Genomic DNA, 19,289 nt, shown 5'->3' on the forward strand with positions numbered 1-19,289 from the left:
ACCTTTTTTCTTCTTTCTCATCATAGTCACACAAGGTGATAAAGTCAGCTTTATATTTGTAGTAAGGTTGTCAACTTCTTTATCTTATTGAATAGATAAAAAGCTAGAAGGATCTTGGGAGTCATGTAGTCCAATCTTGTTTTTATAGATTAAACCAAGTCCCAGAAAGAAAGAGTTTCCTTGTAATATTCTGTTAATATACTTGTTGAGTTAGTGGAAGCAATGGATAAAATTCTAGTGAGGATATATGGTTATTGTGATTGGTATTAGATAACATTTCAATAATTATCTCTTTTCTTGCATTTCTATCATCCTTACTTGTATTACTGTACCTGACCATATTATCTTCTTAGTTTTAAAAGAATTTTATAAAGATCAGAGTAATATTTATTTCTGTGTTTTCTGATTAGTGGAAAACACCCTTATCTCAGGCATGTTCTCAACAGTAATATCAACCAGCCAGGAATGAAAATATGAACACAATTTAATTACCGATAATGTAATACCTGAATTTTTTGTGCCAATCATCTCTTTTAGAACTGTAGCTCTTTTTTTTTTACATATATAATAAAAAGTGCTTTAGCAATAACAGGTTTCAACAGAAGCAGTTGCTACATGGGAGGAATTGAAAACAGGGACAGGCATAACATTTTCTATAGCTTCATCCGTTCCCCTTTCCATGATGTCAGTTATGTATGCAATTAATCATGGCATATCACCTTTTCTATGAGGAATTTGGAATCTTTCAAAACCCACCAGGTTTCTAATGTCAGTTCCCTCATCCCGCCCCACATAGAGTCATTTTAAGAGTTCAGAGAGCTTTCTTGAGAAAGTTTGACATTTCTGGATTCAAATGAAGCAAACCAGTACTTGGATGCCCTCCTTTACCGCCCACCCTCACCTCCCCATTCCCAAAGATCTTCTCCCCACAGAGAATTGCTTCAGAGAAGAAGATGGTCATTCAGTTTCACTCTGCATCAGAAAAAGTGGTATATTGAAGTTTCTCAGAATTTCAGGACATATAACATCTTTCTCTCTCTATTTTTGTCTCTGTCTTTGTGTGTGTCTCTCTCTCTTTCTCCATCTCTTTATCTCCCTGTGCCTGTTCCAGCCCCTGTCTCTGTGTTTCTCTTTCTCTCTCTATCCCTGTCCTTGCCCTTGTCTCTTTTTCTGTCTCTCTCATCATCTCTCTGTCCCTGTCACTGTCTCTCTGTTTCTCCGTCTCTCTCTCTCTCTCTCTCTCTCTCTCTCTCTCTCTCTCTCTCTCTCTCTCTGTTTCTCTCTCTCTGTGTCTCTCTCTTTCTCTTCCCCTCAGGCTAAATGCTTATCACTATTCTTGCAACACATTAAGCACTTTTTAAGACTTTCAGGTATTTGTAACAAAAAGATTGGAACTTACTGGAAAATTCAATATAAAATGCCCTCAAGAAATATAAGGAAAATATTAAGGACCAATTATAGGCACTTATTAAGGTCAAACTGTTTACTAATTAATATATATTATATTATATTATATTATATATATATATATTATATTATATTATATTATATTATATTATATATATATATTATATTATTTATATTATATTATATTATATTATATTATATTATATTATATTATATTATATTATATTATATTATATTATATTATATTATATTACATTACATTACATTACATTACATTACATATATATATATATATATATATATATATATATATATATATATATGAAAATGTTATCAGTATTCTTAAAACTATCATCATTACTGAGGTAGTTTGAAAGAAAGGTTGGAGCTGAGTTGTTTGTGAAGGGGTGATTCTTTTTGTTTTTGGTGAGGCAATTGAGGTTAAGTGACTTACCCAGGGTCACACAGCTAGTAAGTGTCAAGAGTTTGATGTCAGATTTGAACTCAGGTCTTCCTGCCCCCAAGGCCAGAGCTCTATCCACTGCACCACCTAGCTGCCCCCAAAGGGGTGATTCTAAAAAGCAAAATTGGATAAGAAAAGGTAAAAGGGAACAATTATATTATAAAAATGGGGTATGAAAGGAAGAACTAATACAAGGAAGTAAATGGGGGCAGAAGGCTGGTAATGTTTATAAATGCTTGTCAATTGATTAAGAAAACATCAAGTGGTAGAAAAAAGTGATGAACTTGGATTCTGGAGCAACCTGGGTTCAAATTCCTCCTCCAACACTAACTATATGACCATAGGCAAGTCAAGTTAACATCTCTGAACATCTACTTCATCATTTGTAAAACGGGCAAAACAAAACCTATAATAGCTACCTCACAGCCTTGTACTAAGAGTCAATTGAGTTTAACTTGTTAAGATGCTTTGTAAATCTTAAAATATTCTATAAATCAATCAGTTAGGCAATAAGCATTTGTTAAACACTCATTATGTGTCAGTCCTGGTACCAAATACTATGAAACAGTGCCTGACCTGAAGGAGCTGATATTCTAATTGAAGAGATCACATGTGCACATATAATTCCATATACCACATTTATACAAAATGAAAACATGACAAGATAGTTGGCAGAGAAAGTGTCCTCTCAGTCAGGGAGGCTTCATGATGGTGGCCCTTGAGCTGATTTTGAAGGAGATGAGGGATTCTAGGAGGAGGAAGTGAGAAAGGGAGGAACTACAGCCCTGTGTGTGGAGGAGAGCAAATATGAGAAACCTGAAAGGGAAGGATGGGGACCAATTATGCAGAGCTTTAAATAAAGAGGAAAAAGTATGGAGAGAACTGTAGCATCTTAGAGCTGGAAAGGTATTTATAAACCTTCAGTTCAACCTCCTCATATTTTAGACGAAAAAACTAAGGAGCAGAAAAGTGAATTGATTTACCCAAGATCCCATGAAAGTTTATTGGCTAAGATAGAAATAGAAGTTCAGCTTCCTGCCATCTAGTGCAAGTTTCTTATCATTAATCTTTACTCCTGGGTAACGAATGAGAGAAGGGCAGCTAGATGAAAGAGTGGATAATGCTCTGAGTCTGGAGTCAGGAAGCCTCATCTTCCTGAGTTCAAATCTGGCTTCAGACACTTACTAACTGTGTGACCCTGGGAAAGTCACTTAACTCTGTTTACCTCAGTTTCCTCATTTGTAAGATGAACAAGAAAGTGAAAAACCTCTCCAGAATCTCTACCAAGAAAACCCCAAATGGGGTCATGGAGAGTTGGACACGACAGAAAATGACTAAACAACAACAACAATAACAACAATAAATGAAGGAATGAGAAAGGATTTAGTAAGTGTCTCCTGTGTGTAAAGTACTGTGCTAAGCATTAGTAACACAAAGAGAAAAATGGAGACAGTTCCTGCTCCGAGGAAGCTCGCTTTCTTCTTGGAGAAAATAACATATATAGGAGGTTTCAGGAGTAGGTCAGAGAGTAAGGCCCAGTGGACCTTAGGGTAAAGCAGTGCATCATATGGTAATAATGCTTCTTCTTTGACACCATTTGCACTGACAAAATCATATGCATTTCTAATATTGAACCATTTGACAGTGCTGAGGAGGTAGGGGGGCTGTAGCACCTGCAGAAGTATTTGCCAGGCCTTATCTACAATCAATCATCAACCAAAATTTATTAAGTGCCTACTATGTGCCAGTTCTGTGCTAAGTGCTCGGGATAGAAAAAGAAGTAAAACGCAGTTTCTGCCCTCAAGGAGCTCACAGTCTAATGTATATAATTTAATATATCTTCTATGCAAGGCTTATTTCCTGGAATGATGGCTTTAGGGGCCAGAAGCAGGACCAGTACACTTAGAGGGATATGGATATATTTATATCTATACCTATATATCTATATCTATATACACATACATACACACACACATACAAGAGAAGTGATTATTTCTCTCCTATATTAACAGCCAATTATCGAATTAGGACTAATGTTTTTTCCCTTTCTTTTCCCTCATTTAGGAAACAACTACTTAGGCTATTTAGACAGCCTTTGAGGGGCAGGGCTGATAAACAGCTGAAATCTTGGGTAGACCACTCCACTGGGAAAACTTAGATCTGAAATCGCCCATTGTATTTTAGTCAGCCAGGGTCTGAGTACAGGTGGGCCTCCTTTTGTCTAGATTGCCCCACTTGGAGGTAGTCTGGGTAAGAGATTAAGTCTCTTTGTTCAAGACTGAGTGATCAGAGTCATGGCCCCCAGGCCTTAATTAGAATAAGCCAATCCCTCATTATAATATTAATTTCTCATTAGTTGTTAGCTAATGAAAGTTGATTTCTACCCTCAGACACACACACTCTTCCAAGTGTTGAGTGGGTTCCATGAGGCATTTGGCATTCGAGGGTTCCACTTACCCCTTTTATTAGTTATCCATGAACATAATTAATAAGAAGATTAATTAACTAGAAACTATGTCTCTCAAACTTTTTATACATCACAGTTTATACATATCTTTATCTTCATGAGCCTTTGATTTCCTTTTTAGCCTTAAGTATTTTATTATATGCATTTAAAAACATTGTTCTAATAAAAGGATATATAGATTCCACTAGATTGCCAAAGAGGTCTAAAGTACATACAAAAGGTTAGAGAACCCTAGAGCAGATAATGATTAAGGTTCCTTCCAGCTTAAAACTCTGTGAATTTTGGACCCTTTGCTTCATCGCTCCCTCCTCCTATCCTCCTGTGTACTGATTGGGTCCTACAACTTCAAGTGCGCCATTTGTGCAGATGATTATTTGAAACAGATTCTGGGGAGCTATCATATCACTACGGGTCACCAGGCCTAGCACGGGCAGAGTCCTTGGGATATGGGAGGTGAAAGATTTGCTTTGAACTAAATTTGCCATTATACTTTGGTACCAGAGAGACTCTTTTACTGAGGAGAAGCTCATGTAGCAATAGAGTGGTGAAAGTTGAAATAAAAATTGGGGGAAAAAAAAGACTCAAGGCATAGGGTAAAGGCTGCTACCACTGTCCTAGCCTATACAACTAGATTTTCTCAAACCTGCAATGGCATGTAGGCATGAGCTTTATCCTGTAATAAAGATTAGATAAAGCAGGCAGACAAAACAGACTGTGACCAGAGGCATGGGACCATGGGAGAAGAAAGTAGTTTGGAATGCCTTATTCATGATGACTAATGCATACTACCCCATCTGGCAAAAAAAACACAGGTGAGTTAGAACAAAATGGGGCTTATTAGCTAGTTAACCATTATAAGTAAACAAGAAATTTCCTTCTCCTTTTGCATTGGGAGATAAAGATGTCTGCTTGTTTTTCCTCTTTATAAATGTATGGAAGAAGCCCAGGAAGGAGGAAAGATCAGGATTAAACCCACTTGACCCTGAGGGTTTAGAGGAGGCAAAGTTGCTTGATTGGACCATGTGTCTTGACAGTATTGCTGCTAATATATTTTCTTTATGTCATAATGCTTTCTATTTAAAATACATTGTTTTTATTTACTTTTTATATGAAGTATGTGATTTTTTAAAATTTTTTTAAAACAGGGCAAATCTGAGAGATGTGGGGAATTTCCTGTGTTTTTTTTCCCCTGTGGGATGGAGTCAAGTGAAATAATGAGAAGAGAGTCAGAAAGATACCAGAGGCAAGTACTCCCAGGTATATTTATAATTCTGATCTCTAGTCTGGCTTCCACATATCAACCAGCCTGCATGTTTCATTCTAAATATGCAAAACAGAGCTTTCTCTCTAAACCTATTCTTTATCTTAACTTCACTACTTATATTTGCTCTATCTCTGTTCACCTCTCCTCACATCGCCCCACCTCACCCTCATAACCAAGTAATTAACACATCTCACTGGTTCTATTTAATAGCAATTTTTTGCATCTGTTCCATCCTTTATAGTCCCACAACTTGTACACCATTTTTTTTTTTTGGCTAGGCAATAGGATTAAGTGATTTGCCCAGGGTCACACAGCTAGTAAGTGTTATGTGTCTGAGGCTGGATTTGAACCATGGTCCTCTTGACTCAAAGTCAGAGTTCTATCTATTGTGCCACCTAGCTGCCCCCTTATACACTATTATAGCTATAACTGACACTTATATAGTGCTTTAAAATGCATAAACACTACTTTCTTTCAATACTGTAAACAGTATTTATTTTCTCTTACAGCAGCATAAGATCTACATACTAATGTTATCCCCTTTTAACAGATGAGGAAACAGTCTGAGAAAAGTTAAGTGAGTTGCTTAGAGCATTAAGCAAGATTTGAATCCAGGTATTATCACTGAGGGATGGCTAGGGGACTAAGTGAATAGAGTGTCAGAACTGGAGTCAGGAAGACTCATCTTCCTGAGTTCAAATCTGGCCTCAGACACTTCCTAGCTATGTGACTCTGGACAAGTCACTTAACCCTGCTTGCCTTAGTTTTCTCATCTGTAAAATGAGCTAGAGAAGGAAATGGGAAGCCACTTCAAAATCTTTGCCAAGAAAACCCCAAATGTGGTCATAAAGAATTCAACATGACTGAAAAACAACAATTATTCCTGAATTCACTTAGGCATTCAAAGCAGTAAGCCATTCTCCCGTGTATCCTGTTCTCCCTCTATATTCTCTTATCTCTAGAAGAGGTCCTTACTGTATTTTGGGCTACTCCTCTACTAAAATGCAAACTCCTGAGAGCAGGAATTTTACAGTCTAGCATAGTCCCCTGAGTACAGTAAGTGGAGGTTGAATGAATTTAGGGATAACTAATACAAAGTGGCATTTGGCCCACAATAAGCAGACTCATCTACCCTTTGTTGTTGTTGTTCATTCATAGCCCTTTATCTACCCTGCTCTATCTACCTTGTTCTGACTTCATCAACAATCCACGGTTTAATTAGTATCTCTATGGGGATGACTCCTTGATATGTATGTATTTGTGTATGCATGTATATAGAGATATGTGTATGCATGTATACATATACATGTCAGGGAATCATGTGCTTATATAGGTATAGATACCTATATAAGTGTATATATGTATATGTATACATAGGTATATGCATGTGCATATATACATACATATGTGTATATATACATATATACATACACATATGTGTATGCATATATGTATGTATGTGTGTATGTATCTATATCTATATATCTCCAACCCAGTTTCTCTGAGATTGATACCACTAACTCATTATTATACATTTTAAACTTGATACTACATAGGTATATGAAATTCAGCATGTCCAAAACAGAATTCATTCTTCCCCTCCCACCCATAGCCACCCCTCTTCTGAATAGCCCCATTACTCTGAAGCATTCTTACTCCTCTTTTCTCTTTTCTCTCTCTCGCTCTCTGTCTGTCTCTCTCTCCCCCCTCCCTCCCTCCCTCCCTCTGCACATGCCTAATCAGTTATTAAGTTTGCTGTTTTTTCCTTCACAAAGCTCTTTTCCTCTCTCTCCACCCACACAGCCGTTGATGGAGCTCAGCAGACCCTTACTGGATTATTTCAATGACCTCTTAATTGGCTTCCCTGCCTCAAGTCTTCATACCAACCTTTTTCATCTCCTACATACCTGCCAAAATGACTTTTTAAAGCATATGTCACATTCTTATTGGACAGACTTCAGCTGTTCTGTATTAACTCTAGGAACAAATAGAATTCCTGTTTGGCATTTTAGGCCCTTCACAATCTGGTCCCAACTTACCTTTCTAGCCTTATTATACATTACTCCCCTTCTCACGCTCTATAATTAGGCCAATCTGCCCTTTTTAATGTTCCTCACACATAGCATGCCATTTCATGTCTCTGTGGTTTTATACTGGTTGTCCTTTATCCCTGGAACACATGCCTTGCCTCATCTTAGAATCCCAATTCCCTTCCCTTCAAGACTCTGCTCACGAAGCTATTCCTAAAACCCAGGTGCTAGTACTCTTCCCTCCCCCAAATCACCAAATCAGTGTCTGTAATTTTTGTATATTTCTATACATACACACAACTTGTTTCCTGTAAAAGACTGTAAACTCCATGAGAACAGAGACTGGTTCACTTTTCTCCTTGCATCCCAAGGCCTTGCACAGTGCTTTGCACACTGGAGACACTTACTAAATGCTTGCTTGATTAAATTATTTGAGAAGCCATGTTTATAGTTTATCACATTACCTTAGCCACTCGTCATGGGTTACCTCAACCTACAATTCTTTTTCTATAGAGAAGAATATTTACATCACAGTGAAAAACTGAAAAGATAAAGAATTATTGCTAATTTTAACTTTAATATTTTTGATTCAGAATAGCTAAAAAAACCAATCCAGACATGACTTTTACTTATAGTTAACACATCCACATTTCTCATTAAAAGTAGGACTTTGTCCAAAGATGGATGGCAGGCTAGAGATCGCCATTTTGCATTTAATATACTAGTTCAGCCTTATACACTAGGAGGATATCCATGAGGATTTTCTTTAGGAAATATGTTTCCCTATTTAAAGAGTATTGAATTTTCTTTTTCATTCCACATTTGGCTTTATATCATCTGTCTTTCTTTGGAAAATTCCATTTAAAAATTTTCCTTTGGAAGGATAAAGCTCTTATTTGGGAAACTGAGATAAAATCTCTGCATATAATCATACAAGCCTGAGCAGGAGTAGTGAATCAGATGTGACTTCTGGGTTTAAGTCAGGAGTGTTCTGGTAAATGTTTAATAACAATCTGTCCAAAAATTCATAATACTCAAGTCTAATCTGTATTATTAACGTTTTCTCCAGCACTTGCTTAAGTCTCCAGCACTTTCTTAAGCATTTCTTAAATCAAAGCCTGATTTGTAGTGTTTAACAATTTCTAAGGTGTAAATGCTCACACTGAAAATTTAACACTCAGCTCATGTGAGTCTGGACTGTTGGAGTGGGCTCCAGCACATCCCTGGTTTAGTCCATTGAATGTCATGTAGCATGAAGTTGAAAATTCCACATAAACTGTAGAATAAGAAAAGAAATATGCTAGGAGGTAGGAGATCAGAAGTTCTAATCTTGGCCCTGCCAAGAAGCCATCAACTAGCCATGTGACTTTGGGCAAATTATATAATCTCTTTGGGCCTCAGTTGATTTATGTGAAAAATAGACATTAGACTATATTCAAAAAACATTTATCATGCTGTAACTATGTGAAAGACACTGTATTAGGGTCTCTTCAATATTTAGGGTTCTATGACTCAATGAAAGTTTACCTTATAATTAGTGCAATATCTTTTTGGAGGTGCTTTGGAAGGGATTAGAATAAGTTTATAAACTTTCAAATGCAAATGGAAGAAAAATTCCAAAACAAAACAGAAGATTCTAGAAAGGAAGATGATCACTGAACTGAGAGAATTATTGTAAACAATGATAGCTCTACAAATATGATAGAATAGAAAAAAAGGTCAAACCTGAAACCTAGGAGTTATAAATACTAGAATATCAGGTTACCTCATTTCAGACCAAAATACAATCTAGTCAACCATTCTGTCTAAACAATGCCAGGTTGAATTCAGTGTTTAGTTGAACTAATTGATCCCATGTCTCTGCATTGTAGAGACAGTCTGAACACACGCACTAATTTAATTGAATTCAGTATTTTTAAAAAGGTATATTGATTATAACTAAACCAACTTTGGTCTTCATGATGATAAATAACCAATTTTCACTTTCCTAGAATATTTAACTGGAGGGAACTAAATTTAGAGGTCATCCTGTCTAACCTTTTCATTTTCTAGATAAGGAAACTGAGGCCTGGAGAGGCTAAGTAATTTGATTTCTTAACGCTCAGCCTAGTGACTTTCCTAGTATATTATATTTTCTCCTCAAAAATTGTGCAGAAAAAATGGTTATGTGCTTACTACATGCCAGGCACTGTGCTATGCAGCAGGACACATATGTAAAAGTGAGATGGCCCATGCCTTCAAGAGGCTTGTATTTTAATGGAGGAGACCACACATAGGGGAGTAATATTCATGAAAGGCAGTTTTGGTCTGAGATATCAAGGGCAAGATGTATGTGTGTGTGGCATGGACCACCAGAAGACAGATAAAGCTAACATGTACTAGCTATGCAAAAAATGCTATCCTGGTTCAAGTGCTAAAGGGTGTCAGAATGGTATGCAGCTATGCTATGTGAGCTGACCTTTTTCTAAATGAGCTACATTCACTGGATTATAGCAAAGGCATGATAACAAAAGACAAGGTATTCATAAAGATATATTCATACTTCCAGACTGACAACCTATGTGTAGAAGGTCATAGGTGAAGAACTGTAATGATTAAGACACTAGGAGTATGATTTGTACTATTTTAAGATTGCTTCCTTGTAATTAGATGGAATTGCCACTTGTCAAAAGGAAAGGATTTTTCAGGAATATGTAATATTGTTTTTAAAAAAAGTTGCAAAAAATTACTGATTAGCTAATTGAATTTCCCATCTGTGGATAGCATCTGATGTAAAAATCATTTTCTTCCCAGCATATCATAGTGGCTTTGGTTATATTGGTGTGAGACAAGTTTCAGCACAGGCCACCCTTGTATGCCATCTTTAGGCTACCTGACAATGATACGTAATGATAATATTTAATTATAGGGACCTTGCTGACATTTCTGAGATGTGTGGTACTTCACTGCTGAAGGACTTTTCCACATTCCCTCATTCGCAGAAAGCAACTATTCTTAACATACCAATATGAGCAAATCAGTGGTGGTACCCAGAGAAGAAAAGTGATTTGCAGAACAGACAAATGTTTCCTGTGTTTGGCATGAGTGTTCTCTTCCTTCTTGATGTAAAGCAGGAAATGTAAATAGCTTTTTCTAAAGAATGAAATGCTTATTATGATCAGTCTCATCACAAACATGTGGGCAATTGGCAACTTGAGTATTGGAAAATTACCTTTCAAGAGGCTTGTTTCACAAGGGAGACATCTTTCATATGTTTGATCAATAAAGATTTTTGTTCTGAGCTTCAGTAATTCTGCAATATTGTGTGTGTGTGTGTGTGTGAGAGAGAGAGAGAGAGAGAGAGAGAGATCGAGAGATCGAGAGAGAGAGAGAGAGAGAGAGAGAGAGAGAGAGAGAGAGAGAGAGAGAGAAAGGCACGTATTTCTGCAGCATGTCCACTTTCTGTTATGGTTTGCCACCTGAGTAATTTTTAGCTTCTGATAACATGTGCTTAATAAATTATCTCCAAGTAAATAAATCTGTCATCAGAATAGGGTACAGCCAATGCTGTCTAAAAGAAATCTTTATCTGAGATCTTCCCGAATTTAGCAACATGCCTATTGACTGAAACAAACAAACAAGAAATACCCAAGAGTAAAAATCATCTTAATTTTGGAAATTAAACCTTATAAATTGATTGCTTAAAATAAGAAATTTTAAGCATATTTTCCTCTCAACTGTGAGTATTCAAAGTTTTCAAAGTGGAAGCAAATTTGGCACCTTTTTACTGATTTCAATTGCTAACAAGATTCCAGCTTTTCCTACATCTTCCCCCAAAAAGAGTGGGATACTTAGCGATTATCTAAATAACTTAATATATCCAGGCTGAACTGAAAGGCATCATGGCATAGTGCAGAGTCAGAAGACCTGGGTTTGAATGTTAATTGTGCATCTTACTAGCTCTGTGACCTTGAGCAAGTCACTTCTCTTCTCTGGGCTTCAGATTCCCCATCTGATAGGTGGAGTCATAATAGTTGTATCACCTCTGTTACAGGGCCTTTTTGTGAAGATCCAATGGTATGATTATAAAAAGTTTTATAACCTAAAATGTTCTCTAAGGTCAGCTGTCATTAATATTGTGATTCAATTTAAATGTATGGTCAGCACATTTTGGGAATGGTTTGGCCACTCCATATGGGCTTTCTTCAAACTAGGATTCTTGCCCAGAGGAAAGGGAGAGAAGAATATGTGTATGCACGTGTGTGTCCCTGTGCCCTTAAATGCACATGATTCTATGGGTGTCCTTGAACGTGAACTTGAGAGTTTCAGAGAGTGCAGGTTGTCGCTTGAAGGAATAACAGAAGTAATGTGAGATAATGTGAATATGAGAAGAAGAGGAGAGATGGGGAGTTTTTGTAGAGAAGCAGTCAAGAGTGGAGTAAGTTGTGTTTTTTTTTTAAATTTTTTTCTTCCTTGTCCCTATGAACTTAAGCCTATTTAGTTCCTTAAAGTGCTAAAACATATAAGCTACTAAGGCCAGTCACTCACGTCTTCTGATATTGTACCATAAAGAAGTCCCAGAAGAGACTGTTTCTTCTTGTTAAGTGCCTTTTCACTTCTGACTAAATCCATTGCTCCAAAGAATCCCTCAGGCAAACAGTATTCACTCTTTTCAGAAAGGTCCATGCAAAAGAATGAGTTCTACCCCATTTAAGCACCTTTTTGGGGATCTGCAGTGGAGGCTGGAGACTTCCCACCACTCAGTCAGCATAGGCAATTATCCCCACCCACCTCTTTAATGATAATCCCTGTGCTGATTTCCCTTCAAACAGTTGATTTCAGATTTTGATAACTCCTTCTGCCCACCTGAGTACACATCAATCAGACTTTATGTAACGGTACTGTATGCAATTCCAGAAATGAAATCTATTCTTCGGAACAGCTATTAATGGAAACAGGCTCACAGAGAAAAGATGTCAAGCACTCTGTCACATCCTAGTAATGGTGTAGATTTTCATAAATAATGTATGACACATCAAAGCTGGATCTCAAGTGGAGAATGGGAGGGAGCTCAAGGCAAGTGCTCCCCAATAGAACCAGGAGAGATATCTTTCAAGTTAGGGCACCACCTCCAAACAGCATGTCCCAAGAAGGACAATCAACTCCAGGGGGAAAAGTCAAGATATGGTCAGTGGAAGACTACTCTAGTCAAAATCATGGAGTTCTTCTAGAAGAAAAAGATATGCAAATACTTTCATACTTTATCTGGTTCAGTCACACAACTCAAAAAAGACTAGAGATGGTTTAGGTGATTTCCTGGTTTCACTCATAATGGGTTCAATTTTGATTCCCATTCTCTGATGTGGGATTGTAATTAATGCCGAATAAGATCTTGGGGAAGGGGTCAACAGACATTATAGAATGCCTTAGAAAATCTTTAAGGTATCATATTCGTATGCTTTTGGGAACTTTGATCTTTGGCGAACCCTATATGATTCCATCAAAGGCTTTCATCATTTTCTTGAATCAAGATTCAAGGGAGGAGGGTGTTTGCTGGACACTAGGTGGCAGCAAATTGTTGAGAGAAATATTTAGCCAACTGATGATTCGATGCAACTTTTGAGCGTGGTCACTGACCCTGCATAAGGGAAGAGGACCAGGGAAACGGACTTCATAAAAAACAGAATGAGATCAAAGAAGACAGCAATTGCAGAGATCCAAAGATAATGTTTATCTCTGTATATTTGTCTCCTTTCTTCCTCCTTATCCTCTTCATGGAAGCCCAAAATTATGATGAATTCTGATAGAACTTTTTTTCACCTCTCTAAAGAACTTAAGATATTATATTTTAGATTATATTTATTTATGGTTATGTCTTATCTCCCTAACTCTATTGCAAACTCCCTGAGGGAGAAGGCTATATTCTATTTATTACATGAATGTAAGAATATATAGAAGCTTCTTGAGGACATGGGTTATTTCATGTTCATCTTTGGAACCCCTTCACCTAACACTGGGCATGGCACACAACAGGTGCATAATAAATGCACATTAATTAATTGATACCTGTCAGGCATGAGCAAAGACCTTGCCAAATAACAGGCACAATATTATGTCCCTGGAACATAGTAAATGCTTAATAAATGCTTATTCATTGATTGGTTGAACAGCCTTACTATGGATGGTATATCTGGTGAAAAGAAAAGAAAGGAAGGGAAAAGAAAAGAGAAGAGAAGGGGAGGGAACAAAAAAGAGAAGGGAAGGGAAGGGAAGGGAAGGAAATATTATAGTGTCTTCAAAAGCAGGGACTGCATCTTCTTACTTTGAAATCCTATACAACAATACTGTGCAAGTAGCTACTAACAATTTTCCTATGACGATATAAACAAAACTCCTCTAATGTCAAATTGACTTATTATAGCATCTCATGTACATCTGGAAAGATTAACTTTAAAGGCACTGTGCTGATGAGTTACATTTTGCTTTGATCACACTTCTGGTTTTCCTTTGCACACTAGCATCTAAGTTCAAGCTATCAAAAACAAGAGAGAAACTTTTATATTGAATCACATTTTAAAGAATGAACTTTTAAAAATGTACACATTGCTTAACCAAGTTCAATTTATCATTCACCATTGCTTTAAAAATGCTCACTTATTAGAATATATATTTAAAAGACTATCAGATTATCAGGAAGAATTTTATACCCTTAACAGATGAAAAATAAACCAAATGAATAATGCAAATTGCTATCTAAAGATAATTCTTATTAATAGATGTAGATGACACCATAGTGTCTCAGGTTGAGGAATTTTTCTGTAATGCGGTGGGTTCTATTCTGTTCCAGCCCACTAGAACTGACAGGCTCAACTTGGGAAAATCAACATCTGGGTGATTTCACAAGAATCTACCCATGAGATATATTGTTTATTGACATATATCATGGGATCCCTCTGTTCAGCTTGTCAAGCTTATAGGTTAGCAAGGCTTTGCTTGAGACTTTGCCTCTTCCTGTGGAGGGTATGCACATACCCACTGATGGTTTTCTTGAAAATACTGGGGGATATTTCACTGATTGAGGCTAGGAATGAAACCTCAGGTTTATCTGGCCCCCTGGGATTAGTTCAAGTACCTCTGAAACTTACTAGCCATATGACCATGGATGAGTCTTTTAACCTCTCTGAACTACTATTAACTATAATAATAATAATAATAAATAATAATAATAACTATTATATGGGCAGGTAGGTGGTGCAGGGGATACAGTGTTCAGCCTGGAGTCAGGACGGCCTGAGTTAAAATCTGGTCTCAGACACTTAATAGCTGTGTGACCTTGAGCATGTCACTTAATCCTGTTTGCCCTAGTTTCTCATCTGTAAAAATGAGCTGGAGAAGGAAATGGTAAACCATACAGGATCTTTGCCAAGAAAACCCCAAATGGGGTCACAGCGGATGCAACTGAAATGACTAAACAACAACAAAAACTTATGAACAATGTGCTATGTGTCAAGCACTTTACTATTACTATCTCATTTGATCCTTACAATACCTTGGAAGGCGGGTACTGTTATTACCATCATTTTACAGAAAGAAACTAAGGCAAATAGAGGTTAACTGACTTGCATATGGTCACACAGCTAGTAGGTGTCAGAAGTCACATTTGAACTCAGGTCTTCCTGACTCCACTCACAGCGTTCTATCCATTATACCACCTAACTGCCCTTGTAGGCTAAATAAGAAGACTATTAAATTATAGCTGCACATAGTCTGACCCTATGCCTGAGGAAGTCACAATTCTTTAATGTACTAATGTAGTAGAGGATCATGAATCTGGAGCTGGAAAGGACATCAAAGGCCATCTAGTCCAAATCAATCATTTTATAGATTAAGAAACAGAAGACTAATAAGATTAATGATTCACTCAAGGTGGTACAGTAGCAAGTGGAAGAACTGGGATTTGAATCCAATTCCTCTGACTCAAAATCCTGCACCATTTCCAGTATGCCACATTAGATTGATAATTGCAGAAAGTTGAATTACAGAAAGTTTCCAGCGATGAATGGGATACATACTTGGATTATGTGGATTATGTGACCCTTCCCCATTCCCAATCTTTTCTAGCTTTGAAAATCTATGATTTCACAATTCTATGAAATGAAGATCATTGGAGTGGTTTGAAGAATCTCTGAGAGGTTTGGGTCTTATCACTGTCTAAACACTTACTTAAATGAAATGGTTAGAAGAATAATTTAGGATTGTGTGAATTGTATTTCATACCTTTAGAATGATATAAACATGCAGAGTTTCTAAATTTCTGCTGACTTGGAATAGTTGATGGATGATAAGCCTTCTTATCTGACAAAACTGGGTATCATCAAAACTTTTTTTGAATGGAGAAATTATAGTACATGATAGCTGTTTTTTGTTAGGTGACTAATAATATGTTTTGACTCATATGAAAATAAAAATGTGAATTTATAAATATCATATCTGGCTACTAACTATAGCTATGAAATGCTTACCCTTTTTTCTCATAGATTATTAATAAAATTGCTTAAAATGTTTTATGCTCTATTTACCATCAAGGCCTTTTCATATCTACTGACTTCAAGTATTGGCCAATATCTGCTGGTCTAGTAAGAAGTGACTCCTGCATGAATTTAAAATAATGAGGACCATCATGCTTTATCACAAGAGATTAGATTTCTTCTCTACTTCAGAAGGTTATAAATTGGTTCACAACATTATAACTATTTGCATTTGCATTTAAGGGCTAGTTTTCTAGATCATATATCTAGAACCAGAAGGCACCTTAGCCGTCATATAGTACAATCACCTGACCTGAAAATTGATGTAACTGATGACCTGAGAGATCATAGGGTCATAGGACCATGAATTTAGAGGTAGAAAGAATGTAGAGGTCACCTAATCCACCCTCATCATTTTATAGAGGAGAAACTGAAATCTTCAAGACGATGCGATTAACCCAAAGTTGCACAGGCAATAAGAGGAAGAACTGGAATCTAAATCAAAGTTCTCCATCTCCAGTTCTCCAAATCCAGTACTTTAGTATGTCCCACTACCTCCCTCAATCCAACTCGAGAGGTAGGATAAATGGAAGTCAGGCTGCCTAGAAATTTGGCAGGTGGAATAGAAACCTGGGAATATAAGCTCACCATTCTCCAGTCTCCACCCAGTACTAAAACCCAGATTAATTTCCATTTTACTGAAGTCTATGTTTTTGATTTGCAGCTAAAACTGAAAAATATGGTGGCAGTGGTTAACATTTAGTTTGTATAGATGCAATTTTCTCCAGAAGAACAAGCCAGTACCACTAGAGGTCACTCCCATTCCAGTTTATTGGCTCCAAAGCATTTAGAATGTCCCCCAACCATAATAGTTACTGCAATCCCAGCTTATGAGAAACTCAGCCTTTCCTTTTACCCTCAGCAGCTTTGGAAGAAATCACCTGATTCTAAAAGAGAGTGAGTTTAGAAATATGCGAAACAATAAGAGTTTAGATGTGTATTACTTGGACTTTGGCTTTGACATAATCCCAAATATGGAGTTATGTATATTTAATGAGAAATAAGTACATTTAAAGAGACAAAATGAAATCCTTTAAAATGATCAAAATGATAAATGCGGATTACAAGACTGAATGGATTGAAAAACATGGTGGGTGTTGCCACCAAGGCATGCACAGACACACTGTGATAATTAGTCAGATAATGTTAAAATACAAAGGAATCCCAGGAAAACTACTCTGTGATGCAGAAATAGGAAAGCTATATGCCCAAGGGTGAGGGTGAAGGAAAAACACTTTCCTCTTTGCTTTCAATTAGATAGTTTTGCTTAAAAGTATTTATGTTGCATTTTAGTCCATGAATTCCTATGCTGATCAGTCTGTGGAATAGCCCAACAGTTCTGGGTGATTTCTCTTGATCCAAAAAAAGGTTGATTGGGATTAGCAAGTCATTCCCTTTCGTATCACACTCATCCTTTCATCTCCCTAGAAACACAATAACCTTATGGTATCTATCTCTGGCCCTGCATTCCCCAATCTCATATCCCCCCTACCCCAATTCTCCATATTCCGATCTTTTCTTCCATACTATTACCCATCAAATAGTGTTTAATCTATGCTCCATGCATTAGTCTTTGTCAATTTCTGGGTGACTGGCTAGATTATCTAGCTACTAGATGATCTGGTCAATTACCTTTCTCTTCCAAGGTGACATTTTTAACAAAGGCCCTTATTAACCTAAAGGAGTGATTTATGGTGAGGATTTAAGGTGCCCAAATCTTTGTTGGCCAGAAATTAATTTGGGATTCTTCAGGTTACACTAGACATTCTAGACCTACCCAAATGCTCAGTGTAATTATTCATCTGATAAGCATTTATTAAGCTTCTGCTATTTGCCAGGTACTATGTTTGTTGCTGGATATAACAAACTCCAAAAGAAAATAGCTCTGCCTTCAACAGTTTATTTGAGGAAACAACACATGTATGTATGCACATGTAAACTTCTATATACAAAATGTAAACACAATAAATACAATGTGATTTTGGAAAGGAGATACTAGCAGCTGGGGATAATCAACTGAGTGATCTATGGCGTGGGCTAGCTGGGCAGGGAATGAATCAGATAGGTTATTTGGCAGGATTCAGTTTATTCAAAGCAGTCATACCAAACACACTTATAAAAATATTTATTCATTTATCTGCTGGGGCAGCTAGGTGGCGCAGTGGATAGAGCACTGGAGTCTCAGGAAGCCAGCCTCAGACACTTACCAACTGGGTGACCGTAGGCAAATCACTCAACCCTGTTTGTCTCAGTTTCCTCATTTGTAAAATGAGCTGGAGAAGGAAATGGCAAACTCCACTATCTCTGCCAAAAAACAAACAAACAAACAAACAAAACCAAATAGGGTCACAAAGAGATGGATATGACTGAAAAAAACTAAACAACAACAACACTTACCTTATGTCCTCCTCTCTGTTCCTTTCCAAATTAAGCTTCATGACCTTGTCCAGGTTTGGAATAGGTTGCATTGTATCCATTCAATGGATGAGTAATGAATCTAAGATTAAATGAGCTGAAATTTTGCAGAGTCACCCAGAGAAGACCTTAAACATTGGGGATGATCCTAGGAGTCCTGGAATAGGCAGCCCTATTGCTAAACAATGAATGTCTCCCCCTCTTCCAAAGGCATGATGGTGTCTATATATTTACATAACTCTTTTCATTGTACCATTTTCCCAAATATGCTGCCATCCTGATTTTAGATGAAGACACTGAAGCAAAAGGAGTTTGAAGTACATTTTTCCCCTTTAAGTCATGGGGCAAATCACTTCAAAAGTGAGCTTAAAACTCACAGTACTCTGATGTTCTGTTTCTAGACTTAGGTTCAGGAAGATATGGGTTCAAATCCCATCTCTGACACTAGTTGAGTGACAAAGGGCAAGTTATTTATCCATGTGAGCCTCAGTTTCCTCATCTGTAAAAGAGATGAAAATAATGCTTGCAAAGCTCACAGGAGATAATAACATAGGGAAAGTCCTTTGCAACTTTTAAGGTCTTCATAATCAGCTTTTTGAAGAGCTCTGCTCAAGGCTTAGGACATAGCTGGGGAGATGGGTAAGGACTGTATGATGAGGATGATGATGAGGAGGAT

The 19,289-nt window shown here is 37.1% G+C and overlaps 1 long non-coding RNA gene across 1 annotated transcript in view; it reads right to left on the bottom strand.

Annotated features, from left to right (window-relative positions):
* Positions 1 to 1,867: 1,867 nt before the first annotated feature.
* Positions 1,868 to 19,289, bottom strand: part of LOC110224054 (uncharacterized) — a 61,558-nt gene continuing 44,136 nt past the window's right edge. The window contains exons 3-4 of the long non-coding RNA XR_013485739.1: positions 18,406 to 18,502; positions 1,868 to 1,981 (exon numbers count right to left, since the gene is read on the bottom strand). This is a non-coding gene — a long non-coding RNA (uncharacterized LOC110224054). The remainder of the gene's footprint in view (positions 1,982 to 18,405; positions 18,503 to 19,289) is intronic.

This window comes from Phascolarctos cinereus, unplaced genomic scaffold, assembly GCF_003287225.1.
Source record: "Phascolarctos cinereus isolate Bilbo 61053 unplaced genomic scaffold, phaCin_HiC Scaffold_4;HRSCAF=312, whole genome shotgun sequence".
Taxonomy (NCBI): domain Eukaryota; kingdom Metazoa; phylum Chordata; class Mammalia; order Diprotodontia; family Phascolarctidae; genus Phascolarctos; species Phascolarctos cinereus.